General features: G+C 36.4%; 1 long non-coding RNA gene across 2 annotated transcripts in view; it reads left to right on the forward strand.

Moving 5' to 3' along the window:
* LOC147581961 (uncharacterized) overlaps positions 1-19,632 on the forward strand; it is a 102,949-nt gene that overhangs the window by 832 nt on the left and 82,485 nt on the right. The window lies entirely within an intron of this gene.

Here is a 19,632-nt window from a genome sequence, read left to right on the forward strand (position 1 = left end):
GCTGGATTGAGTATCACTAAATCTCCCCAGTTCCTATCAGCTTGAGAATTATAGTTCTTTTCTCTAGGAAATATTATATACTTAAGTTTTTTGAAGTTTAACTTTTGTGTTGTAAAGTAACCATTTTACTCTTAAAACATTAGTCAGAGTGGGGATAGAACTATAGTAACTACGTAATATTTTATAAATATATACCAAGAGGGTTTACTGTTGTGGTAGTAAATCCCCAGATTAAAAACTTTTGAGCATCTGTAAGGAGTAAAATATATGTGTTAAACACTCTATTTACATGTAATATGCAACAGACTTTAAGCAACTTCTATTTAACACTCACAAGGGAATCCTTTCCTTATATATGGAAATCCATGGGACTTCAAAGTATCTACCCAAATAGATAATGTGTGATAAATACGTATTTAAAATGTCTAATTTCCTTCTCTGATGTAAGATTGAGATGAATGTTCATATTTTCTTTTTTCTTTTTTTAGGGATTTTAATACTAGTATTAGTATCTTTTCTTTTTTTCTTTTTTTAAAAATTGAGATATAATTGACATACGACATTACATTAGTTTCAGGTATATGACATAATGATTTGAGGGCTTGATAAAATAGTTTCTCTTGTGGACAGGCCTCATTGAGACGAACAGAATACTTTGGGCCTATTACTTTTCCCCTCCCCTGCCGGAGGTGAAGCACATTTTCTCCAGTTTTCAGTGTGAGATTCTGGTGGGGATCCTGGACAAAGGTTTGCGGTATTTCATTCAAACTGAGGATGGCTTACCACCCAGCACTCTGTCACAGCATTTATGGGGAGTGTGTCACTGGTTTTCCAAGTAGGGCCATAGGCACCTCCTTGACCCCACTAAGGAATACACTAGCTGTCTCTGCATAAGCGAGGACTCAAGTCTACGAACACGCAAGGCCCTGAATACCTTTTTTATTTTTTAATTTTTATTTATTTTTCAGAAAGAGAGAGAGAGACACAGTGTGAGTGGGGGAGGGGCAGAGAGAGAGAGGGAAACACAGAATCTGAAGCAGGCTCCAGGCTTCCAGCTGTCAGCACAGAGCACAATGGGGGCTCAGAGACTGTGAGATCATGACCTGAGCCCAAGTTGGCTGCTTAACTGACTGAGCCACCCAGGCGCCCCAAGGCCCTGCGTACCTTACCTGAAATAAGAGCCCAAGACCCTATCCAGTTTATGCTGAGAGCCCCATCTCCTTGTTTTAAGATAACCTCCTGAATTTTGCTTTTTTCTGATGGTAAGTTTCCACCCCCAAGTGAAAGTAGGATGTCTGTTGCATATATGTTTGCTCAATGTGTATGTTCTGTCTTTCCTGTTGAACTCAATGAATAGTCATATATTCCTGACCTTTTCATCAATTTGTATGTAATGTCAATCTCTATGATTATAAAAAATCTGGAAGGCAGATTTGGGAATGCTCTCCAGCCTTTTCATTAGGCTTCCCTTCTGATAATAAAACTTTTTGCTTCAAAACCAAACAGAAATTATAATGATTTGATACTTGTATATAATACAAAATGATTACCACAAAATATATAGCTAACATTCATCACCATACACAGTTACAGAATTTTTTCTCATAATGAGAACTTTTAAGATCTATTCTCTTAGCAACTTTTAAATATGTAATACTTTGAAATATGCAATACAGTATTATTAATTGTAGTCACCATGCAGCACATTACATCGCCATGATTTATTTATTTTATAACTGAAAATTTGCACCTTTTGACTTCCTTTATCCATTTCACCTCCCAGCCCACCCTTCACCTCTGGGTATCACCATTTTGTTTTTTTATGTTCTCTGTATCTACAAGCTTGGTGTTTTTGTTTTTGTTTTTAGATTCCACATATAAGTGAGATTATATGGTATTTTCTTTTTCTGTCTGACTTATTTCACTTAGCATAATGTCTTCAAAGTACATTAATGTCACAAATGGCAAGATTCCATTCTTCTTTATGGCTGAATAATATTCTAGTGTGTGTGTGTGTGTGTGTGTGTGTGTGTGTGTATCTCACATTTTCTTTATTCATCTGTCAGTGGACACTTAGTTTGTTTCTATGTCTTGGCTATTATAATGCTGCAGTGGACATAAGATACATGTATCTTTTCAAGTTAGTGTTTTCTTTGAATAAATACCCAGAATTGGGATTCCTGGATCATATGGTGGTTCTGTTTTCAGGTTTTTTGAGGAAGCTGTTGACTATCTGTATGTTTTTTTTGGAAAAATGTCTGTTCAGGTCCTCTGCCCATTTTTTAAATGAGATTGTGGTTTGTTGTTGTTGTTGTTGTTGTGTTTTTGCTATTGAGTTGTATGAGTTTCTTTATATAATTTGGATAGTCACCCTTTCTCAGATATATGATTCATAAATATTTTATCTTATTTAGTAGGTTGACTTTTCATTTTGTGATTGTTTCCTTTGTTGTGCAGATTTATGTATTTATTTATTTATGTATTAATTAATTCATTCATTCATTTATTTTTAGTTTGATGTAATCCCACTTGTTTATTTTTGCTTTTGGAATCAGTTACGAAAACTCATTGCCAAGACTAATATCTTCTGAAAAACAACTTCTGTGATCCAATTGGATGCCAGTGGGTATGCAGAATTGTGCATTCAATGTTGTTTTATAACATTTTTCCTCTTTGGTGATTTTGTTTATTTGTAGGAGATTCTCATTCATTTTTCTATCATCTAATAAGAGGACTTATCACTCTTTTATGTACTACTTATGCCTGAAGAAGTGTTACTTGATGTTGTTGTTCAAAGAGAGTATCATACAAAAGAATTCTATAGCACATGACTTCACACAAAAGCACTGTGGTATTTAGTTTGTAAAACATAAATCCCATTTTGTTAATGCAAAGGCTATGTTCAAAGAGGAGCAAGAAGCCAGTGTGGCTTGAATAGAAGTGGGAGAGGTTGAAATATATAAGACATTTAGGCCATGATTAGGAGTTTGAATTTTCTTTTGCATAAGTTGAGAAGAAGAAAGACATTGGCAGATTTTAAGCAAAGGAGTGAAACTATCTGATTTTTATTTTAAAATGTTCACTGTGTAGAAAATTGCCTGAAGCACAACAAAAGTGGAAGCAAGGAGAAGCAATAAGAGGTTCCTGGAATAGCCTGAGTTATGAAGGTGGCTCTGTGGTGATATGTGCTGTGTTTGTGGTATTTTTTAAAGGTTGAACTCTCAGGACTTACTGATGGATTAGATGTGGGTGCATAGGCATGAGAACAAACAAGATGACTCCTAGGTTTTGAGCTTGAGCAAATATATGGAGTGTGGTACTAATTATCAATTATAAAACTAGACTAAAAACTTAATTGACTTAAATTTATTAAAACATGCAAAATATAACATTAGTCATTCAGTACCATTACCTTTAAAAGTCAGAAAGGTATATAATGTATGGTCAACTAATTATCCTGCATTGACATTGAAAAGTATATCGTTAGAAATTTGAAGATAAAATATCTCATGGAGTTCTAAAAGACCGCCATGCTTTCTTATAACACTTCTGTTTGTGACACAGTTGTAGTAGATTCCTGGGTAGATGGGCAATAGGATTGAGTCAAATTACATTACAGACTCTATTTCTATCCTCCACTAGCTTTATTTTCTTCTTTGTGGGATTTTTACATAATAAGACAGGTAGGTTTCAAATAGGATTCTGTTAGGTTGAATCTTCCAGAAAGAGTCATAAAATGCTAAGTGAAGGCAACTTTCTATTGCATTTCAATATTTCCTATCTGATATTGAACTTGACCAGAGATGGAAACAAATTTAGAGGCATTGTCAGGGTCCTTTGCCCTGTATTCTTAGATAGATCTTATATTCAAAGAACTGAAATAGAAGCGTATAGGTCTCTAATGTTTAATTGCAGAATGAAGTAGAGTTCTGCTCCGCTGAATTGGTAAATTTTTATTTATGTCATCCAATTTTACTTTTTATTGGAAGAAAGGTGACACATAATATGGTTGGCACTATGTGTTCTCTTCTGGGCTTTCCCCAGATAATGAAGAACAACAAATAGTTTATCTGATTTTACATTGTGATAAAGATGATACACATTGCCTTGTAGTCTAAACATTGATGTTCAGAGCTGTAATCACATCTGACTGGTAGGCAGACCAGTTGTCTTTGTCTTCAATCTCTCCTGTTGTAATGCTATGAAGTGCTGTCACAATGACTGATAGGGGGATTGAAGCTGTAAATTCAGGAGAGTGATTCTGTTATACAAACAGAAATGGTATCTTTCTTGTAGAGCAATCCTTATGCGTAAGTAGGGTGGAAACCACCCACATGTGAGTGGTTTCAGCTCTAAGGGGAGACGGCTTCAGTGTATTCCAAAAGCTCTCTCTTATTCCCTTGATGATGCCCAAAATGACAAAGATGAAACTATAGTCTTTAATTCAAGCTTAAGTAGGGATGTGGATAACTTAAATAGGTAATGTGTTAAGATCAAATGGCTGCCATGCGTTTTGAGATCATGGAGAAGAATACAAATTCATCAAACACTTGGAGCTGGGGAAATGGAATTGTTATCAGAGCAAAAGGAAAAAGGCATTGAAGAAGAAAAATTGCCTATATCACAGTTTTGTCTTGCATTGACCCTATAATTTTTCTCCAAGTAGTAGGTTGCCCTATGAGTTTAGCTGTCTATATGCATCTGTGATTTTCTGTCATTGCTTTCTTTTAATTGTACCATGTATCCAACAGAAAAAACATTAGAAATCTTTCCTATCTCTTCAACTTAGTTGATTACTACTAATTTATCTGTTTCTGACATATTCTCTTAAGGAGGAGTCTTTCTAAACATGTAAAGTGTTACACCTTTGACAAAATATTTGATAAAATTGCTACCTGGCTAGTTCTGGCCATGTTTGCAAAGTTCTTGAACATTTCCAATGCAGAATAAAAACACATGGGGCGCCTGGGTGGCGCAGTCGGTTAAGCGTCCGACTTCAGCCAGGTCACGATCTCGCGGTCCGGGAGTTCGAGCCCCGCGTCGGGCTCTGGGCTGATGGCTCAGAGCCTGGAGCCTGTTTCCGATTCTGTGTCTCCCTCTCTCTCTGCCCCTCCCCCGTTCATGCTCTGTCTCTCTCTGTCCCAAAAATAAATAAACGTTGAAAAAAAAAATTAAAAAAAAAAAAAAAAAAGAATAAAAACACAGGATCACAGGATTTTAGAAAGTAAATGAAATTCATTGAACTCTTTCTCCAGACTTACTCTACCACAGAGGCAGCTTGAACTGATGAGACCAGTTGGTTGGGGGACATGTATTCTATTTTTTGCTATACAATTTCCATTTCTACATTTAACCTGTTTCATCTTATTTGAAAAATGGGAATAATATCAGCTACTCCTCAACTCAAAGCAAAGTTATAATCAAGTAGATTTTTAAAGTTTATGCAAAGGGGGCAGGGACTTTTAGAATGGCAGAATATGGGTCTTGGTAGACTCTCTTCTTAAGAAACAACAATTTATTGATGAAAATGATGAAAAATTAAGGCTTTAACTCCCTCTAGCTCCCAGTCTAGGGTTAAAGTTTCACTTCTGGAGGGAGAGGTTGCCATTTCTCATCCCTCCCAGACAGAATTGGATGTCCCTTTTCCTACCTAGCCACTGCTCAAAGGGCAAGAGCTCCACTTCAATCTGATCCTATTAGTCTTATGAAAATGTAAGAGAACCTGAATAGCCAAAACAATTTTGAAAAGGAGTATGGGAGAATTCACAGTTGATGATTTAAAAGCTTACCACAAGCCTATAGTACTCAAGACAGTGTGGTACTGGTATATGGACAGACATATAGATCAAAGGTATAGCATTGAGATTCCAGAAAGAAACTCGCATTTACAATCACTTGATTTTTGACCGGGGTGCTAAGACAAGTCAGTCAGGAAAGAATAATGTTTCAGCAAATAGTACTGGGAAAATGAATATCCAAATCAGAAGAATGAAGTTAGATCCCTACCTCATACTATGTCCAAAAATAGTACAAAATGGATTATAAACCTAAATGTAAGAATTAATGCTTTAAAACTCTTAGAAGAAAAAAATCTTCATGATTTTGCTTTAGGCAATGTTTTCTTATATACAACAGCAAGAATATAAGCTACAAAAGAAAACAGGTAAATTGGATACATCAAAATTTAAAACTTTTGTGCTGAAATCAATGTATCAAAGAAGTGAAAAGATAATCCACAAAATGAGAGAAAATTTTTGCACGTCATATATCTGATAAGGCACTTGTATTTTATCTATCTATCTATCTATCTATCTATATTATAATTCAATGATAAAAACACTCAATAACTCAATTTAAGAAAAATGACATAGAATTTGAATAGTCATTTCTTCAAAGAAGATTCATAACCAGTAAGCACTTGAAATGATGCTCAGCATCATTGATCATTACAGACCTGCAAATCAAAACTCCAGTGAGGTAATAATTCATATTCAATAGATCTAATAAAAAAAGACAATTGCAAATATTAATAAGAACATGAGAAACTGGAACTCTTTTATGTTGCTAGTTGGAATTTAAAAAGCTTGGCATTTCCTCAAAATATTAAGCACAGAGTTTTCATATGACCTAGCAGTTCTACTTTTAAGTATCTACCCAAGATAGATAAAAACATATATCTACACACACACACACACACACACACACACACACACACACACACACACCTGTACACAAAAGCTCAGAACAACATTACTCAAAATAGCCAAAAGTAGAAATAAGCCAAATGTGCATTCACCGGTGAATGGCAAAGGAAAATGTGGTAGAACCATGTAATGGAATATTACTCAGTAATAAAAAGAAATGAGGTACTGATACATGCTACAGAATAGATAAAACTTGAAAACATGCTACGTGAAAAAGCCAGTCACAAAGACCTCATGTTGTATGATCCTATTTATATAAACTGTCCACCACTGGTAAATCTACAGGGACTGAAAAGGGGTAAGTGGTTGCCGAAGGCTGGGATGGAGTGGGGAGGGGAATAAGGGCAAAGGCATTTTTTGTTTTGTTTTGTTTTTGAAGGAGACAAACTTGATCTAAAATTAGATTGTGATGTGGCTGCATAACCCTGTGACTACTGTAGTAAATAAATATCAAATTGTATACTTACAATGGACAAATTGTATGTTAATTATATCTCAAGAAAGCTTTTCAAACAAGTAAAAAGGTGAACATTTAAAAAACATTTATGTAAAAACACTTAAGCTTTTAAAATTGATGTACTTTTTGATATTTATGTTTTTCTTACAAGGAGAAAAGGCAAAGCCTTTGACTCCAAGAAATAATTTAAAGTTATTATACTATTTAACTTAAAGAAGTTAATTAGAACCTAACATGTTTCCTCCTTTGGCATATTTCATATTTTAATGAGAAAGTAAGTTCGTGGTAAATGTATGGAAGAAAATAAATCCATTTTTATTGTATAGGAATTTTTATTTAATTAATTAATTAATTAATTATTATTTTTAACAGTTTATTTATTTTGAGAGAGAGACAGAGATAAAGCATGAGTTGGGAGGAGCAGAGAGAGAGAGAGAGAGAGAGAGAGAGGGAGAGGGAGAGAGAGAATCCCAAATAGGCTGTGCACTGTTATATGTGGGGCTTGAACCCATGACCCATAAGATCATGACCTGAGCCAAAGTCAGATGCTTAACTGAGCCACTCAGGCACCCCTGTATAGGAATTTTTAAAGATGCATCTACATCTGTGCAACTTGGTAGAAAACAGATTTTCTCTTTACCTAAGACATTTCAGTGAAAAGATTTCCTAAGAAAAAATTTTTTTGAGCAAGCGAGTAACTTTCATCCTATAAACAGCTTTATAATTTTCAGTACCAAGGCTATGTTTTTACAAAAGCTCAAATCGACTCAATAGTTAAAAATGAAAATATAAATTATAATTCTTATATAATATGATGCTTGCTATTATTGAAATATGTTGGATTTGTAATTTCTTTAAATCTTACCCATCATTTCCATTCCAAGACCGTTTGACCTATGGTTTGTGTCAGCCACTGCGGCCAGGTAAAAGTGTCTTGAAAATGAACTCAAGAGCAGGTTCTTTGCCAAGAAAGACCAAATGAAGACTTGAAAAGAGTGTATGATCTAGTTGAATACATTTTTAATAAAATCAAATAATTAAAGTAGTAGATACTAAAAATAAGAGAAAATGTCACTTGAAGAAAGATGATCTGAAATAAACTCTTTAATCTGCAAATGTTTTTTTAAATAAATTAAAAAAAAATTTACTTTAAGTAGGCTCCACACTCAATGTGGGGCTCAAACTCACAACCCTGAGTCAGCCAACTCTACCAACTGAGCCAGCCAGGTGGCCCTCTGTAAATGCTTTTAATAACCACCAATTAACTCATTCTAACTTTGATGTCTTCTCAATCTGATGAGAACTCAGACTGAAACTTTGGCTATTGAAAAAAGAGTTAGTTTTAGGCCTGCTCAGACTTTCTTGTTTCCTAATTCTTTTGTGTTCTGCTGGTCAAAGTAGCCTTCAGAGTAAGAGTTGGCAAACCTTTTTCTATAAAGGATCAGGTAGTAAGTTTTTTTTTTTTTTTTCCTCTCTATTCTAAATTGCTCTTTCCTAGAAACTTAGATGTGTCTATTAGGGAGAAAGTTGATTCCTTTGAATATGAGACAGGAAGTTGGCCTCATGATGACGTTCATCCAGTCAGGAAAACTACCATCACTATGTAAAAACAAACTGTTTTTTGGTGTTCACCAAAAGTAAGGGGAACTCTTATATCAGGGTATTTCCTTTAGAATGTTTGTCACCCTGTTCTTCATTTTAGGTTATTAAGTGAACTTTAAAAACTTTAGCAATTATAATTTCTTACTTTTGCCCAGAAAGTTTGTATTTTGTATTTATCTTTCAGGTCTTTAACAATTGATTTATACCTGGGTTGCCATATTTAGCAAATAGCAATATAGGATTATCAGTTAAATTTAAATTTTAGGTAAACAACAAATAAATTTTTTGGGTATTTTAAAGTTATTTATTTTTATTTGTTACATTAGTTTCAGGTGTAAAACTTAGTGATTTGGTGGGTTTATACATTATGCTATGCTCACCACAAGTATAACTATCATCTGTCCCATTACATTGTTATTACAATATCATTGACAGTATTCCTTATGCCCTGATTATTATTTCTGTGACTTATTCATTTCATAACTGGAGGCCTGTATTTTCCTTTCCCTTTCACCTGTTTGGCCCAACCCCTTACCATCCTCCCCTCTGGCAACCATCACTTCTCTGTTTTATAGTTCTGATTCTGCTTTTTGTTTGTTTATTTTTTTAGATTCCATTTATGAGTGGAATCATATGGTATTTGTCTTTCTCAGTCTGACTTATTTTACTTAGTACAATACCCTCTAGGTCCAATCCATGTTGTCTGAAATGGCATAGTCTCAGCCTTTTTTATGACTGTGTAATATTCCATTGTATATATCTACCACATTTTCCTTATCCATTTGTCTATTGATGGACACTTAGGTTGCTCCCATATCTTGACTATTGTAAATAATGCTGCAATAAACATAAGGATACATATATCTTTCAGAGTTAGTGTTTTCATTTGCCCTGGGTAAATATCCAGTAGTAGAGTTACTAGATCATGTGGTATTTCCATTTGTAATTTTTTTGAGAAATTTCCATATTGTTTTCCATAGTAGCTGTACTGATTTACATTTCCACCATCAGTGCATGAGGGTTTCTTTTTCTCTACTTCCTTGACAACACTTGTTGTTTCTTGTTTTCTTGATTTTAACCATTCTGACAGATGTGAGATGGTCTCATTGTGGTTTTTGACTTGCATTTCCCTGATGGTTAGTGATGTTGAGGATCTTTTCATGTGTCTGTTGGCCATTTGTGTGTCTTCTTTGGAAAAATGTTGACTCAGGTCCTCTGCCCATTTTTTAATCAGATTTCTTTTTTTTTTTTTTTTTTTTTGATGTCAAGTTGTATGTATTATCTATTTAGGATACTAACTCCTTATCAGATATATCATTTGCAAGTATCTTCTCCCATTCAGTAGATTGTCTTTTTGTTTTGTTGATGTTTTTGTTTGCTGTGCAAAAGCTTTTTATTTAGATGTAGTCCTAATAGTTTATTTTTGCCTTAGGGGCAAAATAGTTTTCCTTGCCTTAGGGGATGTATCTAGAAAAATGTTGCTATGGCTGATGTCAGAGATTACCATCTGTATTCTCTCCTAGGATTTTTGTGGATTCAGGTGTCAAATTTAGGTCTTCAATCTACTCTCAGTTTATTTTTGTATATGGTGTTTAAAAGCACTTCAGTTTCATTCTTTTTTACATATAATTGTCAAGTTTTTACAGCACCATTTATTAAAGAGACGAATTTTCCTCATTGTATATTATCATCTCCCTTGTCAGAGATTAATTCGACATATATTTGTGGGTATATTTCCATGATCTCTACCCTGTTCTGTTGGTCCACATGTCTATTTTTGTGCCATCATACTGTTTTGATAACTACAACTATACTACAACTGTATAGTGTGTCTTGAAATACGGAATTGTTATACTTCCAGCTTTGTTCTTTTTTCTCAGGATTTCTTTGACTATTTGGGATCTTCTGTGGTTCCATGCAAATTTTAGTATTTGTTCTAGTTTTGCAAAAAATGCTGTTGGCATATTGATAGCAATTGCATTGAATCTATAGATTGCTTTAGTTAATATGAACATTTTGATAATATTAATTCTTCCAATCTGTAAACGTGGGACATCTTTTTATTTGTTTGTGTCATCTTCAATTTATTTCATCAGTGTTTTATAGTTTTCAGAGTAAAAGTCTTTCGCCTCTTTTGTTAAGTTTATTCTTAGGTATTTTATTACTTTTAGTGCAATTGAAAATGGTGTTTTTTAAATTTCTCTTTCTGTGACTTAGTTGTTAGCATGTAGAAACAGTACTAATTTCTGAGTTAATTTTGTATCCTGCCACTTTACTGAATTTGTTTATTAGTTTTTTTGGTTGAATCTTTAGGATTTTCCTTGCATAGTGTCATGTCGTCTACAAATAGTGACAGTTTAACTTCTTTACCAATATTGATACTTCTTGTTTCTTTTTCTTGTCTAATTGCTGTGGCTAACTAAGTTCATGCAGTGTTTGGGACATCAAGATAGAAGTCTGTTGCTTATCTGAAATTAAAATTTAACTGGGCATTCTACATTTTATATTGCAATGGTAGTTTATCTTCCATCCCAACACTTTCAAAACATTCAGAAAATAAGTTTTCAGTTACCATTATAGGGGTTATATCATTCATCATTATTAAAGTTTGCTCTAAATGTCCTTTCAACTACTTTTCATATATTTTACTAATGTAAAATATATCTCTTTTCATAATGTATTTATTTTTCAAAATATATTTGATTTCGTATTAGTTTCAGACTACCTACTGTAAACAAAGCAAATTATACATATTATTTACTGTCAAGGAGTTTAGCAACAATTTCCTATGTAGATGTTTATTTTGTTTCTTGTTTCCTAGTTTTCCAAACTACCCAATCAACCAACCAAATGCTCTCTTACTTTATATGCACCAATGTGCTACAATCTCCTTTTTATCAACTTATTTACTTTTTTTCTAGTATTTTATTTTTTACTACCTAGGCAATGATTTGCACCTCATACCACCTGCATCTAGACAAAAGCAAGACACATAGTTTTAAAATTTTATTACCACTTAATTTTTTTTATCAAAATAGTACCTGTACATTATTTAACAGGTAAACCTAGTAGGCTAGTATTTTTTTAAAAAATTTAACATTTATTTATTTTTGAGAGACAGAGAGACAGAGCACAAGCAGGGGATTGGCAGAGAGAGAGAGAGGGAGACACAGAATCTGAAGCAGGCTCCAGGCTCCAAGTGCTCAGCATAGAGCCTGATGCTGGGCTTGAACTCATGAACTGTGAAATCATGACCTGAGTCAAAGTTGGACACTTAACCAACTAAGCCACCCAGGCACTCCGAGAAGACTAGTATTTAATAATGGTCATGTGCCTTATTCTCTTCTCTCCTGGTTTCTACTACCTTTTGATAGCCATGCTCACATATTTTTAGTTAATTATTCTGAGAAATGTCCTCTGTTTATGTTGATATTTCTTGATTATTCGGTTTTACATATTATTTATTAACCTTCTATTTCTCTCATTTATTCAATACAGTTACGTTACAATATTTGCTTATATCGACATTCAGTATTTACATTTTTATAATAACATAACCATTATTTACTGATGACTCAAAAAGTATTCTATAATTATATTTCTTGTTAATTTTTTGCTTTTCCTGGAGTTACTTTCTAATGTTGGAATTTATCTCATTTTCTATGTATTCTTTGGTAATTAATCTGCACTTTGTTTGTAAAGCCTTCTTCTAAAGTTCTTTAAACACAGTTCATATTTTACCAGTTTCATTTTCATCTTGGATACCTTTCCTTCTGCCTCTGTCTTCCCATTTCGGTTGGGTAGGCTGACCTCTGTTTTTTGCACAGATTCATCTTATGCACTTCCTTAACCATCAACCTGAAAATTCCTTATGACTTAACGTGCTCTATTTTTTGTTTCTTGGATCATTTTGGTTTATTCCAGAAGTTTAATCTGTTTAGGTTGTATATGATATTCCTTTGAAACACCTGCATCGAACTGTGTAGTAAGCAGTTAGAGGGGGCTTAGGAGTGAGGTCTGTTCTCTAGGTAAATATTTGTTAACCATTAACATATAATCTATGTAGATAGTAGAGGTCATTAATGTATAATGTGACCACCCAGAAAGAGTGTGTGGATTAAGAAATTTTGCATTCAGAATGAAATCTACATGTATATTGACAATTAAAGAACTGGAAGTAGAAGATGATTTTGTAAACTGGGCTGAGATAACACAGGCAGAAATATTAAAGGAAAATCAAGAAAGTGTGGGACAATTGAAGCCAAGAAAAAAAGTGGTCACCTGTATAAAAATACTGTTGGATGATGAAGTTTGTTGCATTTAGCAGCACTCAAGACATGGATGAAAGTAATTTAGGTGGAATTATAAGAGATAATTTTAGTGGTTAGGTAATTATAAAGTAGGAAAGAATTGTGATCATAGTTAAATGCTAAGGAGGAGTTAGAAAAGGGAGAGTTTGGAGATACAAGGAGGAGGAGAGAAAAGCAACAGAGTAAATGACAAAGAAAAGGATGACTGATTATTAATGCTTATACTTTGTAGGTTTTTGTTTGGGAACATGGCGGGGGGTTCTCTTCTTATCATTTGTATGATAAAAATAAGAAAGGGTCAAGTTGAGATTTCAGGAGAATGGTGAACTTTTGTGAAGAATGAAAGAGTGAGTTAAAAAGAACATTAATATTTCTAAGCAGTAAAGGAGGATCCAGTTGATGTTGGTGAGCACAAATTTATACTTGAATCAGTTTATCCAGTTATAGATATTTTCTAAGGTGAAGATACAGAGAAGACAGACATTTTTGTTAATTCAATGTAAAGTGTTTTGGGGTGGGGGCATTAGGAAGGAAAGGAAAACAAAGGACACTGAGAATATTTGCAAAATTATAAAAATTAGAATTACTAAGGACAAAAAAAAGCCCATAGGGTCAATAGTCACTATGATAAAAAGGTAAAAGATAAAAGATAAAGGTCAGTATCTTAGGAGTGCTGATGAGATTAAAGGATTGGTATCATAGGAAATGATTAAGTGAATGAACTTGGAGGGTAAAAGGCTGTGTTTAGAAAGTGAGATAAATGAATCCATTATCAGTGGAAACCCTGATCCAGGTGATGAAAATATGTGTGTACACTTATGGAATGTGAGGATGAAGTGGTATTGAGATCACTGAAGTGGGACAGTGAAACAACTGATTGGATGAATTGGTGAATTGATGATACATATGAACACTGAAAGCATCCAGGTTGAATATAGGTCATGTAAGAGATGAAATTCCAGGGCTTGTGTCATCAAATGGCATGATTCTCAAATGAGTATGGTATATGAGGAGCAGGGAGGGGATGGTAGATTTGGGATCTCAATTCTGAGGCATTTATGAATACATAAATGAATGCACTGCTCAGGAGAGAACTCAATAAGAGATGTTTTTATTCAAGAGTGTATTAGTCAGGATAGGCTAGGTTATGCTGCTGAAACACACAACATCTAGGTCTTAGGTTTTACATAACAAGAGTTTAGCACAGAAAACTCACTGTCAGGTTGAGTGACTCTCTAGGACAGCTGTGCTTCATGGGGTGGCTCAGTATTCCTGCATGTTTTCATGTTATGTAACCTGAACATCAAGATAAGCTTCCACAAATACCACACTAAAGGAAGAGAATAGAGAGAGTCACATACTGGCTTTTAAATGCTCATCCAGGGGCACCTGGGTGGCGCAGTCAGTTAAGCGTCCGACTTCAGCCAGGTCACGATCTCGCGGTCCGTGAGTTCGAGCCCCGCGTCGGGCTCTGGGCTGATGGCTCAGAGCCTGGAGACTGTTTCCGATTCTGTGTCTCCCTCTCTCTCTGCCCCTCCCCTGTTCATGCTCTGTCTCTCTCTGTCCCAAAAATAAATAAACGTTGAAAAAAAAAATTTAAATGCTCATCCAAAGAAATGCAATGTCTCTTTGATTCACATTTCACTGGACCGCAAAAATTACATGGTCTATACCTAACTTCAAGGGGGTACCCATACATAAACATTCAGGGAGGAGAAGAAAATAGGAAATGTTGATGATCATTAGTAATGTCTACTTCAAGTGGTAAACAAAGGTTTCAGTTAAAACCATGTAATAAAAGGAAAATTCATTCAAGGGGTGAAAGATTTTGGGAAGTTTGTTAATCATGGAATGCAAGTTCCGGGGTACATAGTAGATGGGATTGGAGAGGGGTAGTTAAAGACTGTTACAGAAGATAAGTACCCAGCAGAATCTGGACGAATGTATAGTGAATATAAATGGCTGGATGGGCTTATATTAGGGTATTGACTTAGGAATATAGTAATTATATAAGTAAGGAAGGATCAGCTGGCCATCACTTTGCCAAAGATCAAATGTTATGGCTTCTCAAATTTGTGCACTGAGGTTGGTTTGGGGACTTCAAGGGATGGACAGATCCATTCAAATATAATACACAGGGGTAAGGTGGGAAGTTTTCAATGTGGTTCACAAGAGTGATACAATTGGTAGCTTAGTAGTACTTTGTTCTCAGGATTCCTCCATGTTTGTATTTCTATTCTGTATTTTCTTTTTTTTATGTTTATTTTTGAGAGAGAGAGAGAGAGACAGAGTGTGAGCGGGAAAGGGGTAGAGAGAGAGGGAGACACAGAATCCAAAGCAGGCTCCAGGTTCTGAGCTGTCAGCACAGAGCCCGATGTGGGGCTCAAACTCACAAACTGAGATCATGACCTGAGCTGAAGTAGGATGCTCAACTGACTGAGCCACCCAGGCGCCCCTATTCTGTATTTTCTAATTCGTTTCTTTATATATATATATATAAACTGGGGTGCCTGAGTGGCTCAGTTGGTTAAGCATCTGACTCTTGATTTTGGCTCAGATCATGATCCTCAGATCATGGGATCGAGCCCCATGTAGGGCTCTGCACTGAGTGTGGAGCATGCTTGGGGTTCTCTCTCTCTCTTCCTCTGCCCCTCTCCCCACTTCAGATTAAAAAAACATACTAATGTTCACTTATTTTAATTTATTATTTTCAAATTCAATCTTTTTCAGCATTCTTATTCCTTAAATTCTATCATTCTCTATTTTAGTCTTTCCTTTATTGAGTTTCCTTGTATCATTTGGTCTTGCTTTCTAGAACTTATTTTCTCCCCTTCTCAATGACCCTAGGGAAGTTTCATTTCTTGAATTCATAAAGAGTGAAGTATTTTTGAAGTTTCACTTTGAGGAGATAAACAGACATGTGAAAATAAAAAAACTTGAAACCTATAGGTTGGCTAAACACTAGAGAATTAGAATCTAGTATTTAACTGTCTTTAATCAATGTGGCCTCAATTGTAAGCTTTTGGTTTGAAAATACATTCATAAGAAGTTTACACTTTAAGAAAAACATTTTGAGAAAAGAACAGTTATATGGGTCATGTGATCACGATATTGTCATCAAAGTCCTTGAGAACCAATATTGCCCTGAAATTCCAAAGATAATTGTATGTGGCCTACCCCACACTTAATTTAGTATCTCAGAATTTCTAAAGTGGTTTTCAACTGTGACAATGTGCCATTTTTAGACTGTCACATTGTTAAATGTTAAAATATAGAGTATATGAAAATCAAATGGCTTCTAAACTGCACACATCTTCAATATGCTTTGATAAGAAATAATTTCATTGTTTTAAAATCCATTAGAATAATGGATGCAAATGACTTGTGACACTAATTTTTTTTCTATATCCACTTTAGTTCACTCTGTAACCCAGTTCAGTCACCCTAATGGTTTAACACGTTACAAAGACTTGCTGATTGGGGAGAACACTGTGGTTAGCAGTAAACAGCAAAGCTGAAAGGGTCGCAAGACACATCTGTGAAGCACCTCGTGGAAGTAAAGAGCTGTTTCTAACTCAAGAGAACTGAAGTCTGTGAATTCAGAAAGTTTCCTGAATTATAAGGGAAAAATGGTGGAAATTGAAGAGACAGAAATAGTTCAGTTGTTTTTTATATTTGAAACCAACTCAGTATAACTGTCTAATGGAAACAATTAGAATTGATATTTGATGTCTTGCCCTCTGATACCACATCAGATTGGTGGGAGGCTCTTGGAAAGGGTTAGATGGTGTGTAATACATAAACTTTCACCTTAGTGTCTCAAAGCATTTAGGAACTTGGATACTTGGAATTTAGGTCTAGCTCTGCCATTGACCAGTTCGGAGACCTTTTGGATCTTCACATAGCTCATATAATTCACCAGGGAACTATGTGATAATAGCTACAGTTTTCCCACCAATACTCTTTGAGCCATATCCCATGTGAAATGCACACAGAGCTGACCTTTCAGCTGGTCAGACTGATCTGAAAACATTTCTGGTCATTTTTCTTTCCTTTTCCCTTCCCTTTTCTTCTTTCTTACTTTCTGCTTCCTTATCCTTTTATTCCTTTTCTCTTATACAAACACTTACGGAATAGGTATTCTGTGGTAGGCATTGTGCTAGCCTGTAAATACTACATTGTTTCTGAAGAAAAACATACCATTGAACACTTATAACACTAGTTACTTTTACTTGAAAGGACTTTATAAGGTGGATGGCAGCCCCATTTCTCTTTCTCTCTTTTCCTCATATGCATGTGTCAGTGCACACTCACATGCACACACAAAAAGAGAATTAAAGGCCCAGCTATGCTGTTCCTACCATGCAATCCCATGTGATTTATGGGAGTATATGGTAATGAGAGATTGTTGCTCTCTCTGCAAGGTAACAGGATTTATGTAGGATCGGCTTCATATTTGGCACTTAAAAAAATGAGAACGGGAGGATCCTGGGAAGATGGCGGCATAGGAGGACACTGGGTTCACTGCGCGTCCTGCTGATCACTTAGATTCCACCTACACCTGCCTAAATAACCCAGAAAACCGCCAGAAGACTAGCAGAACGGAGTCTCCGGAGCCAAGCGCAGGTGAGAGGCCCACGGAAGAGGGTAGGAAGGGCGGCGAGGCGAGGCGGTGCATGCTCCACGGACTGGTGGGAGGGAGCCGGGGCGGAGGGGCGGCTCGCCGGCCAAGCAGAGCCCCCGAGTCTGGCTTGCAAAAGCAGAGGGGCCAGATGGAGTGTGTTCTGACAGCAAGCGGGACTTGACATCTGGAAGGTTATAAGCTAACAGCTCTGCTTGGAGAACGGGAGGGCTGGAGGACAATGGGAGGGAGAGTTGTTGAGCCCCAGAGAACAGAGCTCAGCTTGGTGGGGAACAAAGGTGCTTGCCAGGGCCATCTCCCCGGCCCATTCCCCAGCCAAAATCCCAAAGGGAACCAGTTCCTGCAAGGGAACTTGTTTGCACCGCGCAAACACCCAACGCTGTGCTTCTGCAGAGCCAACCCTCCGGTGGGTCTGACTCCCTCCTGGTGCCGCAGGGCCCCTCCCGAAGCAGATCTCAGAAGGAAAAGCGAGGTGAGCCTGCCCGTCCCGTCCCTGTGCACCTTGCCGATCCACCCCAGCTAATATGCCAGATCCCTAGCACCACAAGCCTGGCAGTGTGCAAGTAGCCCAGATGGGCCACGCCACCCCACAGTGAATCCCGCCCCTAGGAGAGGGGAAGAAAAGGCAGACACCAGTCTGTCTGTGGCCCCAGCGGTGCCTGGGGGCAGACATCAGGTCTGCGGCTCCGCCCACCAACTCCAGTTATACACCACAGCACAGGGGAAGTGCCCTGCAGGTCCGCACGGCTCCAGGGACTATCCAAAATTACCAAACGGAAGAATTCCCCTCAAAAGAATCTCCAGGAAATAACAACAGCTAATGAACTGATCAAAAAGGATTTAAATAATATAACAGAGAGTGAATTTAGAATAAAAGTCATAAAATTAATCACTGGGCTTGAAAACAGTATAGAGGACAGCAGAGAATCTCTTGCTACAGAGATCAAGGGACTAAGGAACAGTCAGGAAGAGCTGAAAAACGCTTTAAACGAAATGCAAAACAAAATGGAAATGACCACGGCTCGGATTGAAGAGGCAGAGGAGAGAATAGGTGATAGAAGATAAAATTATGGAAAAAGAGGAAGCTGAGAAAAAGAGAGATAAAAAAATCCAGGAGTATGAGGGGAAAATTAGAGAACTAAGTGATACACTAAAAAGAAATAATATATGCATAACTGGTATCCCAGAGGAGGAAGAGAGAGGGAAAGGTGCTGAAGGTGTACTTGAAGAAATAATAGCTGAGAACTTCCCTGAACTGGGGAAGGAAAAAGGCATTGAAATCCAAGAGGCACAGAGAACTCCCTTCGGAGGTTACTTGAATCGATCTTCTGCATGACATATCATAGTGAAACTGGCAAAATACAAGGATAAAGAGAAAATTCTGAAAGCAGCAAGGGATCAACGTGCCCTAACATACAAAGGGAGACCTATAAGACTCGTGACTGATCTCTCTTTTGAAACTTGGCAGGCCAGAAAGGATTGGCACGAGATCTTCAATGTGTTGAACAGGAAAAATATGTAGCCAAGAATCCTTTATCCAGCAAGTCTGTCATTTAGAATAGAAGGAGAGATAAAGGTCTTCCCAAACAAACAAAAACTGAAGGAATTTGTCACCACTAAACCAGCCCTCCAAGAGATCCTAAGGGGGACCCTGTGAGACAAAGTACCAGAGACATCACTACAAGCATAAAACATACAGACATCACAATGACTCTAAACCCGTATCTTTCTATAATAACACTGAATGTAAATGGACTAAATGCGCCAACCAAAAGACATAGGGTATCAGGATGGATAAAAAAACAAGACCCATCTATTTGCTGTCTACAAGAGACTCATTTTAGACCTGAGGACACCTTTAGATTGAGAGTGAGGGGATGGAGAACTATTTATCATGCTACTGGAAGCCAAAAGAAA

This window comes from Puma concolor, chromosome B1, assembly GCF_028749965.1.
Source record: "Puma concolor isolate L17-30 chromosome B1, mPumCon1.1.hap2, whole genome shotgun sequence".
NCBI lineage: Eukaryota > Metazoa > Chordata > Mammalia > Carnivora > Felidae > Puma > Puma concolor.